Consider the following 8,520-nt stretch of genomic DNA (forward strand, 5'->3'; position numbering starts at 1 on the left):
AATGGTCCGGAGGTGAAGATTTATATATGGGAAGTTGTCATACGGTCACCGGAAAAGTTCGGGGGCAAACCGGAATTGTATCGGGGCCACCGGAGGGGTCCCGGGTGTCCACCGGGAGGGGCCACCTCTCTCGGAAGGCCTCATGGGCCATAGTGGGAAAAGGGAGCCAGCCCTTGGAGGGCTGGGCGCACCCCCCCCTTGGGCCCATGCGCCTAGGGTTTGGGGGGACCCTAAAGGGGGCGCCCCCTTGCTTGGGGGGCAAGCCCCCTCCCCTTGGCCGCCGCCCCCCCTCTAGATCTCATCTAGAGGGGGCCGGCCCCCTTCCCCCTTCCCCTATAAATAGAGGGGCGAGGGGAGGGCTGCACACCATGTCCAAGGCGCAGCCCCTCCCCTCCCCAACACCTCTCCTCCTCCGTAAGAGCTTGGCGAAGCCCTGCCGGAGTACTGCCTCTCCATCACCACCGTGCCGTCATGCTACTGTTGGAGCCCTCTTCCTCAACCTCCTCCTTGCTGGATTAAGGCGCGGGAGACGTCTCCGCTCCGTATGTGTGTTGGACGCGGAGGTGCCGTCCGTTCAGCGCTAGGATCATCAGTGATTTGGATCACGACGAGTACGACTCCATCAACCCCGTTCTCTTGAACTCTTCCGCTCGCGATCTACAAGGGTATGTAGATGCACTCCTCTCTCTCTCGTTGCTAGATGACTCCATAGATTGATCTTGGTGATGCGTAGAAAATTTTAAATTTCTTCTACGATCCCCAACACTAGATTGGTTCCGTTAAGGTTCCGCTTCGTGGCGGCGGAGTTTCGTCCCGTAAGCTTGCCTCTGATTTTTCTAGGGTAAAAGCCTTCATATACCAGAAGATGGGCACCAGAGGGCTACCAGGGGGCCCAGGAGACAGGGGGCGCCCCAGTAGGGGTGGGCGCGCCCCCACCCTCCTTTCCAGGGTGTGGGCCCCCTCTGGTGCTTTCTTCGCTCAATAATTCTTATTAATTCGAAAAATAGCTTTCGTGGAGTTTTAGGATTTTTGGAGCTATGCAGAGTAGGTTTCCAATATTTGCTCCTTTTCCAGCCAGAATTCCAGGTGCCGGCATTCCCCCTCTTCATGGTAAACCTTGTAAAATAAGAGAGAATAGCCATAAGTATTGAGACATAATGTGTAATAACAACCCATAATGCAATAAATATTGATATAAAAGCATGATGCAAAATGGACATATCAACTCCCCCAAGCTTAGCCCTTGCTTGTCCTCAAGCGGAAGCCGAAATCGAGAAATATGTCCACATGTTTAGAGATAGAGGTGTCGATAAAAATAAAATACGGACATGAGGGCATCATGATCATTCTTATAACAACAACATATATAGATTTTGTCATATGATTTCTTATGCTCAAGTAACAATCAATTCACAATGTCAAGTATGGTTCAGAAACTTCATTGGGAACTAAAAAACTATAATCTCAGTCATTGAAGCAATTGCAATTTATCATAACATCAAAAAGAGTGAAGAATAGAGATTTTCAGCAAGTCTACATACTCAACTATCATATAGTCTTCTACAATTGCTAACACCCATGCAATACTTGTGGTTATGGAGTTTCAACCGGACACTAAGAAAGATAGGGGCTTATTGTGTTTCCTCCCAACGTATTCACCTTTGGGTGATGTCAACAATAACATTTCATGCTAACTTACATCCAATTGGATATATATATATATATCAAGATCTTTCAAACACGAGGAGCTTGCCAAAGGATAAAATGATAAAGGGAAAGGTGAAGATCACCTTGACTCAAGCATAAAGTAAAAACATAAAGTAAAAGATAGGCCCTTCGCAGAGGGAAGCAGAGGTTGTCATGTGCTTTTAGGGTTGGATGCACAAAATCTTAATGCAAAAGAACGTCACTTTATATTGCCACTTGTATATGGACCATTATTATGCAGTCCGTCGCTTTTATTGCTTCCATAACAAGATCGTATAAAGCCTATTTTCTCTGCACTAATAAGTCATACATATTTAGAGAGAAATTTTTATTGCTTGCAACATGACAACTTACTTGAAGGATCTTACTCAATCCATAGGTAGGTATGGTGGACTCTTATGGCAACAACTGGGTTTAAGGATATTTGGAAGCACAAGTGGTATCTCTACTTGGTGCAAGGAATTTGGCTAGCATGAGGGGGAAAGGCAAGCTAAACATGTTGGGAAGATCAATGACAATATACTTTAACTGAGATGTGAGAAAACATTAACCATTATGTTGTCTTCCTTGTCCAACATCAACTCTTTTAGCATGTCATACTTAATGAGTACTCACAATCATAAAAGATGTCCAAGATAGTATATTTGCATGTGAAAACCTCTCTTTCCTTATTACTTCCTATTAATTGCAATGATGACCAAAACTACGTTTGTCAACTCTCAACAACTTTTATGCCTCATACTTTTTGTGTGAAGTCATTACTTATCCAAAAGATCAATATGAACTCTTTTATTCTTTTTATTCTTTCTACTTCCTCAAGATTATAGCAAGATAGCAAAGCCCTTGACTCAACACTAACCTTTATTATAGATAGCTCACGGACTCGATTACATAAAGAGATCACAAGCAAAACTCAAAAACTACTTGATACTAAAACTTCAATCTACTGATCAAGATATTACTAAAAGGATCGAACTAAATAAAATGGTAAATATAGGAGTGTGATGGTGATACGATACTGGGACACCTCCCCAAGCTTGGCAGTTGCCAAGGGGAGTGCCCATACCCATGTAATTATGTCCTCGGAGGTGATGGAGGTGGTGATGATGATGGTGGATAATCGCACATCGAGCGTAAAAGCTCCTCCAACTTGTGGATAATGCCCTTGAGTCTGGCGATATGATCCTTCAACAAAATATTCTCCTGTGTGAGATACTTATTCTGTATGCGAGCTAACTCAATCATCTTGAAAGCTTCAATTTTGGTTGGAGTAAAGAGGTTAGGTAAAGGTTGGGGGATGTCTTCTTCTTCCACCGCCGGAGCTTGGACTTCCATGGCCTTCTTGATCCCTTCATCCTTGTTGATCTCTTCCGGTTCTTCTCTTGTCAGCTCTATCTTCAATAGCCAAGCATCATTGTCTTCATTGTTGAAGGAGGGCGATGTCATGGTGCTCTAGATTTGTCACAAAAATAGCTCGAAACGAAAATAGAGGATATTTGCGTTATACGGTGGTCAAAACCTTCGGGAGATTATATAATGAATTTTTACCGACCAAAATACATAACGTGTAGGAAAACGGAGTCCGGGAGGTACACGAGGTGCCCACGAGACACGGGGGCATGCCCAGGAAGGGTGGGCGCGCCCTCAATCCTCGTGGAGGCCTCGTGTCCTTCCCGGACTACTTCTTTCTTTCCAAATTCTTAAATATTCCAAAACGGAGGATAATTGCCATTACAACTATTTTGGAGTCGATTTACTTACCGTAGCACATACCTATTCCTTTTTTGAGTCTAAAATGTTTTGGAAAGTGTCCCTTATGTATTCCTCCGGGGTTACGGTCTCAATAATATTAGTTTCAACATTGATAGGATTACCTAAGATATAATGTTTGATTCTTTGACCGTTCACCACCCTCGGACTTGTGCCTTCGAAGTTGTTTATTTTTATGCCACCGGAACGATAGACCTCCTCGATATCGTAAGGACCTTCCCATTTAGAGAGAAGTTTTCCTGCAAAAAACCCTAAGCGAGAGTTGAATAATAACACATAATCACCTACGTTGAATTCATGCTTTTGTATCCTTTTGTCATGCCAGCATTTGACTTTTTCTTTGAATAGCTTGGCATTCTCATAGGCTTGGGTTCTCCATTCATCAAGTAAGCTAATATCAAATAACCTCTTCTCACCGGCAAGTTTGAAGTCATAATTGAGCTCTTTAATAGCCCAGTATGCTTTATGTTCAAGTTCAAGAGGTAAGTGACATGCTTTTCCATAAACCATCTTATATGGAGACATACCCATAGGATTTTTATATGCAGTTCTATAGGCCCATAATGCATCATCAAGTTTTTGGGACCAGTTCTTTCTAGATCTATTCACAGTCTTTTGCAAAATTAATTTGAGCTCTCTATTGCTCAACTCTACTTGACCACTAGACTGCAGGTGATAAGGAGATGCGATTCTATGATTAACATCATACTTAGCAAGCATCTTCCGGAAAGTACCATGAATAAAATGTGAACCACCATCAGTCATAAGATATCTAGGGACTCCAAACCTCGGAAAAATAACTTCTTTAAGCATTTTAATAGAAGTGTTATGATCAGCACTACTAGTTGGAATAACTTCTACCCACTTAGTAACGTAATCAACAACAACTAAAATATGTGTATAACCATTAGAGGCAGGAAAAGGTCCCATATAATCAAAGCCCCAAACATCAAACGGTTCAATAACAAGAGAATAATTCATAGGCATTTCTTGACGTCTACTAATATTACCAATTCTTTGACATTCATCACAAGATAAGACAAACTTACGAGCATCTTTGAATAGAGTAGGCCAATAAAAACCAGATTGCAATACCTTATGTGCAGTTCTATCTCCAGCGTGGTGTCCTCCATATGATTCAGAGTGACACTTGCGTAGGATCTGTTGCTGTTCATGCTCAGGCACACAATGTCTAATAACACCATCTACTCCTTCTTTATAAAGGTGCGGGTCATCCCAGAAGTAACGTCTTAAATCATAAAAGAACTTTTTCTTTTGCTGGTATGTGAAACTAGGTGGTATAAATTTAGCAACAATGTAATTATAATAATTAGCATACCAAGGAGCAGTATGAGAAGCATTAATGACCGCTAATTGTTCATTAGGAAAGCTATCTTCAATAGGTAGTGGGTCATCAAGAACATTCTCTAACCTAGACAAGTTGTCTGCAACGGGGTTCTCAGCTCCCTTTCTATAAATAATATGCAAATCAATTTCTTGGAGCAAGAGAACCCATCTAATAAGTCTAGGCTTAGCATCTTTATTTTCCATAAGATATTTAATAGCAGCATGATCAGTGTGAATAGTAACTTTGGTATCAACAATATAAGGCCTGAACTTCTCACAAGCAAACACAACTGCTAAGAACTCTTTTTCATTAGTGGCATAATTTCTCTGGGCAGTATCAAGAGTTTTACTAGCATACCAGATAACATTCAATTTCTTATCAACTCTTTACCCTAGAACAGCACCTACAGTATAGTCACTAGCATCACACATAATTTCAAAAGGTAAATTCCAATCAGGTGGCTGAACAATAGGTGTAGTGATCAAAGCTTTCTTAAGTATTTCAAATGCTTCTACACAATCATCATCAAAGACAAAAGGAATATCTTTTTGCAATAAATTAGTCAGAGGCCTAGAGATTTTAGAAAAGTCCTTAATGAACCTCCTATAAAAACCGGCATGACCAAGGAAACTTCTTATACCTTTTATGTCCTTGGGACATGGCATCTTTTCAATAGCATCAAATTTAGCTTTATCAACTTCAATACCTCTCTCAGAAATCTTATGCCCCAAGACAATTCCTTCATTAACCATAAAGTGGCACTTTTCCCAATTCAACACGAGACTAGTGTCTTCACATCTCTGCAAAACACGATCAAGGTTGCTCAAGCAATCATCAAAAGAGGATCCATAAATGGAGAAATCATCCATGATTACCTCACAAATCTTTTCACAAAAGTCAGAGAATATAGCCATCATGCATCTTTGAAAGGTAGCAGGTGCATTACATAAACCAAAAGGCATACGTCTATAAACAAAAGTATCAAAAAGGCAAGTAAAAGTAGTTTTTGATTGATCCTTCGCTGACACAGGTATTTGCGAGAAACCAGAATAACCATCTAAAAAGCAGAAATGTGTCTGTTTGGATAGTATTTCTAGCATTTGATCAATAAAAGGTAAAGGGTTGTGATCTTTCTTAGTAGCTTTATTTAATTTATGGAAATCAATTACCATCCTATAACCTGTAATAATTCTTTGCGGGATCAATTCATCTTTATCATTAGGGACAACAGTAATACCTCCCTTTTTAGGAACACAGTGGACAGGGCTTACCCAATCACTATCAGCAACGGGATAAATTTTACCTGCCTCAAGGAGCTTTAGTATCTCCTTTCTTACCACTTCTTCCATCTCAAGATTCAATCGTCGTTGAGTATCTCTAACTGGTTTGGCATCTTCCTCACATTTATTTTGTGTTGGCATAGCGTGGGACTAATGCCCTTGAGATCATCCAGAGTATATCCGATAGCAGCACAGTGCTTCTTCATAGTTTTCAACAATCTTTCTTCTTCTTGCTCTGAAAGGTTAGCACTAATAATAACAGGATATATTTTCTTTTCATCAAGATAAGCATACCTAAGATTATCAGGTAATGGTTTGAGTTCAAATACGGGATCACCCTTGGGTGGAGGGGGATCCCCTAGGATTTCAACAGGTAGGTTGTGTTTCAGAATAGGTTCCTGCTGAAGGAACACATCATCTATTTCCCTTCTTTCTTTCATAATCATATCATTTTCATGGTCTAGCAAATATTGTTCTAACGGATCAGTAGGAGGCACGACAATAGAAGCAAGACCAATAATCTCATCCTTACTAGGTGATTCTTTATCACGGGGTTGTCTACGAAACTTAGCAAAATTAAACTCATGAGACATATCCCCCAAGCCAATTGTAACAATATCCTTTTCACAATCAATCCTAGCATTAACAGTATTCGAGAAGGGTCTAGCAAATATAATGGGACAAAAATCTTATTGTGGGGAACCAAGAACAAGGAAATCAGCAGGATATTTGACTTTCCCACACAGGACTTCAACATCTCTAACAATCCCAACTGATGAAATAATATCCCTATTGGCAAGCTTAATAATAACATCAATACCTTCTATTTCAGCGGGTGCAATATCATGCATAATTTCTTGACATAAGGAAATAGGTATTGCACTAGCACTAGCACCCATATCACATAAGCCATGATAACAATGATCTCCTATTTTAGCAGAAATAACGGGCATGCCTACAATAGGTCTATGTATCTTAGCATCAGGTCTAGCAATATTAGTAGTCTCACCACAGAAATAAATGACATGCCCATCTAAATCATCATCCAAGAGATCTTTAACCATAGCAATACTAGGTTCAACTTTGATTTGCTCAGGAGGTGTATAAGTTCTAGTATTACTCTTACGAACAACAGTCAAAGTTTTAGCATGATCCTTTATCCTTATAGGAAAAGGAGGTTTCTCAACATAAGTAGTAGGAACAATAGGATCACTATAAGTGACGGTCTTTTCTTCAACTGTAATAGGTGCAACTACTTTTACTTCAATGAGAGGATTATATATAAACCACTTCTCCTTAGGAGATCAACGTGAGTAGCAAAAGATTCACAAAAAGCAGCTACTATCTGAGAGTCAAGTCCATACTAGCGCTAAATCCATGAGAAACATCGGTATCCATAAAAGATTTAACACAATCAAACTTAGGTGTTATACCTGCCTCCTTACCATCGTCGGAACCCCAATCTTCAGAGTTGTGTTTAATTCTTTCCAATAAATCACATTTTAATTCAATAGCCTTCAGCATATAAGAACCAGCACAGGAAGTATCGAGCATGATGCGATCATTGGGAGAAAGCCGAGCATAAAATTTTTGAATAATCATTTCTCTAGAGAGCTCATGATTGGGGCATGAATATAAAATTGACTTAAGCCTCCCCCAAGCTTGAGCGATGCTTTCTCCTTCGCGAGGCCAGAAATTATATATGTAATTATGATCACGATGAACAAGATGCATATGATAGAACTTCTGGTGAAATTCCAACTTGAATCGTTTATAATTCCAAGATCTCGTATCATCACATAGCCTATACCATGTCAATGCATCTCCCTTCAAAGATAAAGGGAAGACCTTCCTTTTGACAACATCATCGGGAATACCTGCAAGCTTAAATAATCCACAAACTTCATCCACAAAGATAGGGTGTAAATGGAGATGCAATGTTCCATCTCCTGCAAAGGGATTAGCTAGCAGTTTCTCTATCATACCCGAAGGAATCTCAAAGTAAATATTTTCAGTAGGTTCGGCAAGCCGAGGAACAATTCTTTGCTCTTCTGGTCGGGGTGAAAATACCCCGAACAAGCCCCTCAGAGGATTAGTTTCCATAGTAACAAGTGACAGAAAATTTCAGCACACTATATAAATGTTTCCTTACCAAGTTCCACTCACCAAAGGTGCTTCACTCCCCAGCAACGGCACCAGAAAAGAGTCTTGATGACCCACAAGTATAGGGGATCTATCGTAGTCCTTTTGATAAGTAAGAGTGTCGAACCCAATGAGGAGCAGAGGGAAATGACAAGCGATTTTCAGTAAGGTTTTCTGTGCAAGCACTGAAATTGTAGGTAACAGATAGTTTTGTGATAAGATAAATTGTAATGAGTAACAATCAATGAAAGTAAATAAAGTGCAGCAAGGTGT

Source organism: Triticum dicoccoides, chromosome 4B (genome assembly GCF_002162155.2).
Source record: "Triticum dicoccoides isolate Atlit2015 ecotype Zavitan chromosome 4B, WEW_v2.0, whole genome shotgun sequence".
Lineage (NCBI taxonomy): Eukaryota > Viridiplantae > Streptophyta > Magnoliopsida > Poales > Poaceae > Triticum > Triticum dicoccoides.